The sequence below is a fragment of the Amia ocellicauda genome, unplaced genomic scaffold, assembly GCF_036373705.1.
Source record: "Amia ocellicauda isolate fAmiCal2 unplaced genomic scaffold, fAmiCal2.hap1 HAP1_SCAFFOLD_33, whole genome shotgun sequence".
Classification (NCBI taxonomy): Eukaryota; Metazoa; Chordata; class Actinopteri; order Amiiformes; family Amiidae; genus Amia; species Amia ocellicauda.
This window is the reverse complement of record NW_027102898.1, coordinates 797,501-808,101: the sequence shown is the minus strand read 5'-3', so window position 1 is coordinate 808,101 and position 10,601 is coordinate 797,501.

Below are 10,601 nucleotides of genomic sequence, written 5' to 3'. Positions count from 1 at the left end.
CAGAACCGTCACTAAAGAAAGGTACTCACAGTCATTTTAAATATGACATCCTGTAGTGTTTGTTTTCAAAATATGATCTTATTATCACTTGAACCAAATAAATCCTTTGACCCACTAATACCAAATTACAGTTATGGGGGCCACAGATGTGATTTGAAAATACGATCTTTCATGTCTTTCTGTTGTGTTTTGACCTGGGGATCTGTAATTGTCCAAGTGGCTACTGCACATGTACTTATTTAATATTAAATGTGTTATTTAATTAGGCTTGGTTCTGGTGAGCATGTACAAGACGTCAGCTTTTTAAATAACTGTGTGTATTGGATCATACACATTTTAGAAATACTCTCTCAAACTTCCCGCATTGGTACCTCACCAGGGAGGTAGAAAACAGCAATAGCATTGAAAAAGTGTGATTGTAGTTCTGCTCTTCTGCAATATATTTCTACAATATCTTTAACATCTTCTTTAACATTGTTTTAAAGGCTGGGACCAATATGGTGGAATATCTCCAACACACGGACATTGAGAGACTCGACCCCTTTGTGCTGCTGCTCAGAGACCAACTCTCAGTTGTCTCTGAGTAGGCTATGGATCAACTTCCTTTCCTAATATGAAGGAGACCATGGATACAAAACCTATGAAAAACAGGTGATTATTGTTATTCTTCTCATTATAAACTACTTAATACATCTCTCCCATAAAGTACAACAGGATAGTGGTGACGTCATTCAGGATTGGATTGCCATTGGTCAAAAGCCCTCTGAGAGAAATTGTGTGGCGACACTCCACACTCTTAGAAGAAATTGTTCTGCACAGAACCATAAAGGGTTCCTCGAGTAATCGCTCTGGTGGATCCCTTTATGGTTCTATGTAGAACCCCTTCAAAGGGGTTACATGAAGAACCCCCAAACATAGCGTTCTACACAGAACCATTCGTTTTAAAATGTTATATATAGAACCCATTCAAAAGGGGGACACGTGCTATACCTGAATTTGTTTTCCAAATACAATCTTTAAAAAATGTATGAGTTCATATATACAAACACACATACACAACGTAGAAATCGCACTACTAGTGAAGTAACTTCATTTACATTATATGCCACAACTCCTCAATTTGGAACGCAAAAACAAGACATCTGATGTAAAAGTGTAAACTAATTACGAACAGCACTTTTGATTTTTATCTTCAATTCAGGGGCTACTTATTCGAACAGTAAACTGTATTCTCTCTTCAGAGTGACTGGAATGTTTTTGCCTACATTCAACTTAAATATGAAAGTTTCCAAAAACGGCATAGTTTTCTTTAAGGCTATTCAATGCCAAACACAAAATTCTCTCTGCTTTCAGTGCTTGTCCTTCAGCACAATTACACAGGTTCATGATGTTCTCATTTCAATACATTGTTTTCTTATTTAAACTATTTGACTTTGAGCTTACATTGAGAATAAAATCACTTTTGCAAGTAAAACCTGGCCAAGAAAGGAAGCAGCACTACAATAAAACAATACACAGAATACAAAGCAGTTCCTTCAAAAGTGAAAGTGATAAAGAGTGATGTCTGTCAGTAAATTACGTTGAGATACATATTGGTTATTTTGAATTAGGAGTCCAACTTCAATAACTTCTATTAACAAGCCAAAATACAGATCAGAATTACGGGTAATTGAAAATAATATGTAGCGCCTAGGTAAGCTTGGATGTGTTCAGAGAAACACTAAAAACGGACCTTCCTCACACCCGTCTTGTTGAGGTGGACGTGGTCATACAGGTGATGTGGCTGGATGTCTCAGTGGTGTGCCAGGTGGACGTTGGGGAGGAGGGCACATCTTCGGGATACTTCTGCGTTGATGGCCTGGATGATGTGCAGGGGCACGTCTGTGCGGGGCAGCAGTGTGGAGATGGTGATTTTGGCAGTTTGGAATTCCTCTGTGGCTTTCTTTGCCACCTGTCTCAGGGCTGAGGCCACATCGCCCCTGCGGGCACTCAGGTCGTTAGTGCCGGTGTGGATGAGGATGTGTTTGACCTGGCACAGCCTCCTCTTGGAGAGCAGCTCCAGGGCTCTCTGTGCTGTCGGGCACCAAAGCTTTTTCACTTTTCGCCCAGGGAAGAGGCGCCTCTCATCCAGGAACTTCCCATTGGAGTCGCTCAGAATGACCACCTCTGTGTTGACCTGCCACTCCGGGTTTTGCGTCGGGAGTGGTGGGGGCAGCGGGTGTGTTTTAGGGGAGTGGCGTTTCAGGGGTTTGTGTATTAGTGGCAGGTCTGGTGATAGTGGGGGTGTCAGGAGTGGTGGGGAGTGTGGGTGGATCAGTGGGTGCATCAGTGGGTGCGTCAGGGGTTGTAGGTGTTGTGGGGTCAGTGCAGTGCAGTCTCTGTGCTCCTCTCTTAGCTTCTCCAGCTGGCTCTGCAGGCTCCTCAGCTGGCTGTGCTGGGGTGTCCTGGTCAGCTCCTCCCTCGCTCTGTGCAGCTCCGTCCTCAGGGTTTGGCTCTGCTCCTCCTGGTCTCTCACTGCTGCTCTCAGCTCATGGATCTCAGCCTTGTGGTGCATCTTTAGTCCCTGAACTCCGCAAACTTCAGCTCCAGCACTGATAGGCATTCCTTTAGTGTTTTAATGTTGCTGGAGAGTTTTGGGGAGACAGGGGGGCAGTCTGTGGGAGATGGGGCACTGTCTGGCTCCGTGTGGCTGGGGGCAGACTGCAGGGTGGCCGGCTCTGGCTCGTGTTTCTCTACCTCAGTCTGCTGCTTTGAGGTGTGGAAGCCGAGAGATAATTGGTCCAGGCTGCTCTCGCTGCCCTGCACCATGATGGTCCCGTTGTGGTATACATTAAAAGTGAGCATCACACTGTCTGTGTCTTTCTCTACCAGCAATGAGATCTGCCTGCCTCTGCTAATGCCCCTCTTGTTGTTATTGGGGTATGTCTGGCACAGGGTTTTGTGAAAGGCGGTGGGGTACTGGGTGTAGAACAGTAGATTGTTCTTGACCCTGTTTTCTCCTTTACCGGTGTAGTCTAGGATGAGGGTCTCAGGAGATGCTCTCATCACAGCTTGTTTGTAGTCCTTCTTAGCCTGTGCAGAGCGAATGTCTTCAGGGTATCGGATTTCAAAAGGCAGCTCTGCAGTCAGACTGCTGTTCGATAGATTTCTATCAGTCTCAGTGGCAGTTGGGCTCTCTCCTACTGTCACTCTATTCAAATTGGAGCTCTGCATTTTCATTGGCTGAGTCAACTACTGAGAATGCTTATTTATTTTATTAATACATATTTTTTTGTTTAATTATTTGTCTCTATAGGTGAAAGGTCTTACCTCCAATTCTTGTCTTCAGCTTTTCTTTTCTGACTTTTCTTCCTGAACTGTCTCTCTGCTTTCTTCTTTTTGTGTTTCTCTTAAAATTATTATTTTTTGAATACTTTTTCTTCTGAATTTCTATTCCATGTCTTCTGTGTATGTTTATAGTGCTATATATTCATTTGTAAATGACAAATTAAATCCGCTTATGTATAAAAACAAATGTTTTTTAGGAGCTCATATTCCTCTCTCTCTCTCTCTCTCTCTCTCTCTCTCTCTCTCTTTCTCTCTCTCCCTCTCAATTCAATTCATTTGTATTGTCAAAGCAATTGGACATACATACATATACATACATACATACATACATACATACATACATACATACATCTACACGGAAAATAAATAATAGAATTATGAATCACAATAAGATGTAATGAAGTACAGAAAATGAAAATGTAAAAAAATGTGATCTTTAATACATACAAATAAAGAAAATAGGTTTACTATTTCCAGATTCCTTTTTTGAAATACAATGACATGCATAACAAACAAGTATTTACATTATATTTACAGCCGGTGCTCGTGTGTCACTGTGTCCCTCAGGCTGTGGTAGGCGCTGACATATTGGGCAGCCAGGGTGGCTGTGTGTCCCTCCCCCAGGAGGACTGGCGTTTTTCTTTTTTCTCAGTTTTGTCACAGGTTGGGTGGGCATCCATTATGTTGTTACAGAATTTGTCCCTTATTTTGGGCTAAAGCTTTCCGTGGAGGGGAACGTGGATCAGTTTGTACCATTTTTGGGAGAATCTGCCTTGTTGGGGCGGAGCTGTGACCAGGTGAACAGCAGATCGGGCATAGGTGGGCATGTGGGCAGAGGAGTTGGAAGGCCGGTCAAGCAAATAAGCTTGCTAAGGTACGCAGCAGCAGCAAGCATCCCCCACATCCAGCCAGCCAGCCAGTCTGGCTGGCGGTGACTGAGTGGTTGTCAGACGGCAAGCAACGGAATGTACGTGCTCTGTGATGTCATAGCAGTCAGCTGAGAGAGGCTCGTGATGTCATCGCTGAGCTGGCTGGCTGGCTGGCTCTGTGTGTGTGTGTGTATGTCTGTGTGTGTGTGTGTGTGTCTGTTTGTCTGTTTTTCAGTCTGTCTGTCTCTCTCTCTCTCTCTCTCTCTCTCTCTCTCCCTCTCAATTCAATTCATTTGTATTGTCAAAGCAATTGGACATACATACATGCATACATGCTAGAAAGTCATTACTATGTTATCTTAAAGGCTAACTAAGCAGAACATATATCATTATAGAACAGAGTCCATAGGTCTACACATGGTTTTAGGGAACAGGCACGTAGGTCATACCGTTTGACATTGTTTCCAAGGTTCTCATCGTAAATAACAAACAGAAATCAAACTAGCTTCTGGCCTGACCTTCTAGCTTGACTCTATCTTTCCGCCTTATATACTTGGTGAATAATTGAGGAAGTAGCACCAAGTGACCACATTAGGCTGCCTGAGGGTTTCTGGGGAGTGTAGTTGTCTAGGGTCGGTTTTCTTCCCTAGAGTGCAGACCTTGCAGCAGACCTGGCCTGACATGTCTGCCATGTATGACCCTGCCCCTTGGTTTGTCCCACATCCTCCCCCCCAGCTGCGACCCCATAGGTCGAGCGACAGCCGCAAAAAAGCATGCACCCGGGACAGCCCATCAACATTCCCCATGGCCTTCCCTGGCCTGTGCTGCAGGGTGAAATGAAAATGTTGGAGACTCAAAAACCACCTCATCACACGGGCATTCCTGTCTTTCGAACGATGCATCCAAGTGAGGGGGGCATGGTCAGTGATCAGGGTGAAGTGCCTGCCCAACAAATAGTATCGAAGACTGTCCAAAGCCCACTTCACTGCCAAACATTCTTCTTCAACTACCAAATAATTTATTTCATTGGATTCCAACTTTCTGCTAAGGAACAACACCGGGTGTTCGTGATCACCCATTCTTTGGGACAAAACCACTCCGATCCCCACCTCAGAGGCGTCCGTCTGGACTATAAATTCTTTCTGAAAGTCAGGTACCATTAAAACGGGGTTGCGGCAGAGCGCCTCCTGTAGGCTCCGGAAAGCCCGGTTTGCTGTATCACCCCATCTAACCATATTGGGTTCTGTAGCCTTAGTCATATCAGTCAGAGGGGCCGCTAAGGTAGCATAGTTGGGAATAAACCTCCGGTAATACCCAGTTAACCCTAAAAATGCCCTAACCTGCTTTTTATTGACAGGCCTAGGCCAAGAGTTTATGGCTTCAACCTTGGATATTTGGGGTTTCACCATACCCCTCCCTACTGTATAGCCCAAGTATTTGGCCTCTTCCAACCCCAAATTGCATTTGGTTGGATTAGCCATCAGGCCTGCTGCATGTATTGAATCCAATACCGCTTGGAGCTGAGACAAATGTGATTCCCAATCTGGACTGTGAATGACCACATCATCTAAATATGCTGCCGCATACGTCCTGTGTGGTCTAAGTATGTGGTCCATCAACCTTTGAAAGGTGGCAGGAGCACCATGCAGGCCAAAGGGCATCACTGTGTAGTGAAACAGACCATCTGGGGTTGCAAAGGCTGTTTTTTCTTTGGCACCCGGGGTCAAGGGAATCTGCCAGTAGCCCTTGGCTAAGTCAATAGTTGAAATATAGCGAGCATTCCCAATATTCTCTAACAATTCATCTACTCGGGGCATTGGGTATGCATCAAACTTTGAAATTTCATTAACCTTTCTAAAATCATTACAGAATCTCCAGGAGCCATCAGGTTTGGAAACCATGACTATAGGGCTGGACCACTCACTGTGGGATTCTTCAATAACCCCTGCCTCCAGCATTTCCTTAACCTCATTTCTAATAGTGTTCCTGCGAGCTTCTGGTACCCTGTAAGGCCTCATATTTACCTTCTTTCCTGGGAGAGACACAATGTTGTGAGAGACTAAATGGGTACGCCCCGGTATGCCTGAGAAAACTTCCCTATTACGTATTATCAAGTCGTTCACCTCCTTCAACTGGTCAGGTGACAAGGCAGCTGCAATATTCACCTTCGGTGTCCCTAGTGGCTGAGGGGGGTAAGTCAACATCAACACTTCCCTGTCCTTCCAGGCTTTTATTAAGTTGACATGATATATTTGTTCTGGGGGTCGGCGGCCGGGTTGCTGAACCTTATAGTTCACTTCCCGTATTCGCTCTATAATCTCATAAGGTCCCATCCACGTAGCCAGAAATTTACATTCTACAGTGGGAACCAACACCAACACCCTATCACCAGGCTGGAACACCCTCAGTGTAGCCTGACGATTATAGGCGAATTGTTGGTGTTCCTGTGCCTGCCTTAGGTGCTCTCTCACAATGGGAGTGACTGTGGCTATTCTCTCTTGCATAGCATTGATGTGCTCGACTACACTCCGGAAAGGAGTGGACTCGTGTTCCCACGTTTCACGGGCTATGTCTAATATCCCCCTGGGGTGCCTCCCATATAACAGTTCAAAAGGCGAAAAGCCCAGGGAAGCCTGTGGGACTTCCCTAATGGCAGACATCAAGTAGGGCAGCATGAATTCCCAATTTTTCCCATCCTTATCGATTACCTTTCTTAGCATGGACTTCAGGGTCCTATTAAATCTCTCAACCAACCCATCTGTTTGTGGGTGGTAGACTGATGTTCTCAACTGCTTAACCTGCAACAATTTACACAGATCGGTCATAACCTTAGACATAAAGGGTGTGCCCTGATCTGTTAATATCTCCCTCGGTATCCCCACCCTACTACACATCAACATTAGCTCTTTTGCAATACCTTTTGAAGCCATGGTCCGCAGTGGAATGGCTTCTGGGTACCTGGTGGCATAATCCAAAATAACCAGTATATACTGATGCCCTCTGGCTGATTTTGGGAGAGGTCCCACCACATCCATAGCTATCCTAGCAAAGGGGGTCTCTATGATGGGCTTCTGAAGGCTGGTTTAGGAGCATGTAGTTGACATTCAGGACATGAGCTACAATGTTCTGTCACGTCTGCATGTACGCCTGGCCAGTAAAACCTCCTCAGGAGTCTATCCTTGGTTTTGTCCATCCCCAGATGTCCCCCCAGGATATGCCCATGTGCCAGATTGAGAACTGTTCGTCTGAATGGGGTGGGAACTAGCAATTGCTCCACAATGTCCACCCCTATCTTATTTACACGGTACAATAGGTCATTTGTTACCATAAAATAAGGATAAGCTGTTGGCGGGTCTGCAGTAGTCATAGGGGTCCCATTTACTACCTTCACATTTTCTTTAGCATAGTGTAGAGTGAGATCTCGCACCTGTGCGCTGCCAAAATCAGTGGGGAGTCCCTCTAACACTGACACTTCTACATTGTCAGCTTCAGGGGTCTCTATGAATGGATTCTCACCCACCCTGCTAGTGCTGGGTTCCTCACCCTCCATAGGGTCATCTACGTCACTACATTCCACCCCTATGTTTTCAGTTTAATTTTCCCCAACCAAAACCTTCACTGTCGACTCAACTGGAACCAGGTCTACTTTTAGCTCTAGTTGTGGGATCGAGGCAACTTCTGGCTTACAGTTTTCAGTGTGCATTTCCAATTTACTATGTTTTCTATCTAGTTTTCCAAAATTAGGAAAATATCGTCCCAGTATCACATCATATGGCATGTTGGGTACCACACCGACTTCGTAATCTAGTTTCCCGGCCTCTGTCTGTATGTTTACAAGGGCTGTGGGATAGGGGCGTGTGTCACCATGTGTGCATGTGATACTGAGCTCCTGATGTCTATCCAGCTTGTTGGTCGCTACTAATTTTTCTGTGACCAGTGTAACCATACTGCCAGAGTCGAGTAGAGCAGCCACTTCTTTCTCATCGACTATCACTGTACACATGTGTTTTGGATTAGGTACTCCGCCTATGAAAACATCCGTCCCAACAGGGCAGGCATAAAATACCGGTTTCTCTTTCCCCATATCACACACATTACATTGCATTGGTTCCTCTCTACCTGGGCAGTGGGCCGCAATATGTCCTACTTTGTCACAATTGTAGCAGACAATTGGTTGTGATGGTGACCCCCTATAACCCTTAGTCTCGGCTTTAGGCCCCACCTTTGCCCCCCCCAGTCTTGCTCTTTTCTTCCAACCCAGCGCGTCATGTTTCCCAGAGTACTTTGGAACCATCTTACCCGGTCCGCTGGTTCGTCATGGCCTGGGGAACGAGTTTTTAACCTCCGGTACATGCTCTGCTGCTCCGGCTGTATAGAACCGCTCTACAATGGCCACCAAGGTGTCAGCGGACAGCACCTCATTCTGGCCAACCCAGCATCGAACGTCCTTGGGCAAACAGCGTTGGTAGTTGTCAAGGACTATGGCCTCCACCACCTCGGCTGATGAATGGACCTCTGGCTGTAGCCATTTCCTGGCCAGATGGATCATATCAAACATCTGCGTTCGGATTGGTTGTCCTGGTTGGTAGGCCCACTGCTGAAACCGATGTGCCCTCACTGCGGTGGTCACGCCCAATCGGGTCATTATCTCCGCTTTCAATTTATCATAGTCCTGGGCGTCCTTCAGCTCCAGATCAAAGTACGCTTTCTGTGCATCCCCTGCCAGATAAGGTGCCACAAGCCCTGCCCAGGAATCTTTTGGCCATCCCTCTTTCCGCTGTCCTCTCAAAGGTCATAAGGAAGGCCTCAACATCGTCCTGTTTTGTCATTTTCTGCAGAAAGTGATTGGTGCGGGGAGTGGAATGGGTTGCAGCCCCCTGTGGCCCAATCCTGGTTGCAAGTGCTTCAACACTCTCTTTCAGCTCTTTAGTCACCTTTTCCTGCTCTTCTCTAAACATTTTATTTGTATCATGCTGGACCTGCTGTGCTTCCTGATGCATCCGCATAGCATCCTGGTGAGCCACCTGCTGCACCCTGGTCGCTTCCTGTTGGGCTATTACAGCCTGTAGTTTTTTTTTTTTGGGATAAAAAAATTCACTCAGCCAGTCTGGGTTTCATGAGGTGCTGCCTGCATTCTACACCAAATGTGACAAAACGCCTTGGCTGTACACATGTGCGGGTCTTCTCTGTGATCTTCTTAGGAGTAAAAACCAGTCATGACCCAGGGAGGAGGTTGCAAATACAGGGCTGTGCCTGTATGTTTACTTCAAACAAAACAAATCTGAAAACAAAACCTAACTCACACTGGAGTTGTAACTAATCTTACATAATCATTCTATTTTAAACAAAGTCTGGAATAAATAAGTCTTGGCTTTCTCCTTATGAGCTACCTCTGTTTGCCAGATAACTCACCCTATTGTCTCTCACTTCTCTCTCTCTCAGGCCCGCCTTATATACCTGGTGAATAATTGAGGAAGTAACACCAAGTGACCACATTAGGTGCTAGAATGGCTGCCTGAGGGTTTCTGGGGAGTGTAGTTGCCTAGGGTCGGTATTCTACCCTAGAGTACACACCTTGCAGCAGACCTGGCCTGACATATCTGCCATGTATGACCCTGCCCCTTGGTTTGTCACAATACATACATACATACATATACACGGAAAATAAATAATAGAATTATGAATCACAATAAGATGTAATGAAGTACAGAAAAAGAAAATGTAATAAAATGTGATCTTTAATACATACAAATAAAGAAAATAGGTATACCATTTCCAGATTCCTTTTTTGAAATACAATGACATGCATTACAAACGAGTATTTACATTATATTTACAGCCGGTGCTCGTGTGTCACTGTGTCCCTCAGGCTGTGGTTGGCGCTGACATATTGGGCAGAATGTGTCCCTTATTTTGGGCTAAAGCTTTCTGTGGAGGGGAACGTGGATCAGTTTGTACCATTTTTGGGAGGATCTGCCTTGTTGGGGCGGAGCTGTGATCCAGGTGAACAGCAGATCGGGCATAGGTGGGCATGTGGGCAGAGGAGTAGGAAGGCCGGTCAAGCAAATAAGCTTGCTAAGGTACACAGCAGCAGCAAGCAGCCCCCCCATCCAGCCAGCCAGCCAGTCTGGCTGGCAGTGACTGAGTGGTTGACAGACGGCAAGCAACGGAATGTTCATGCTCTGTGATGTCATAGCAGTCAGCTGTGAGAGGCTTGTGATGTCATCGCTGAGCTGGCTGGCTGGCTGGCTGGCTGGCTGTGTGTGTGTCTGTGTGTGTGTGTGTGTGTGTGTGTGTGTGTGTCTGTTTGTGTTTGTCAGTCTGTCTGTCTGTCTGTCTCTCTCTCTCTCTCTCTCTCTCTCTCTCTCTCTCTCTCTCTCTCCCTCTCAATTCAATTCATTTGTA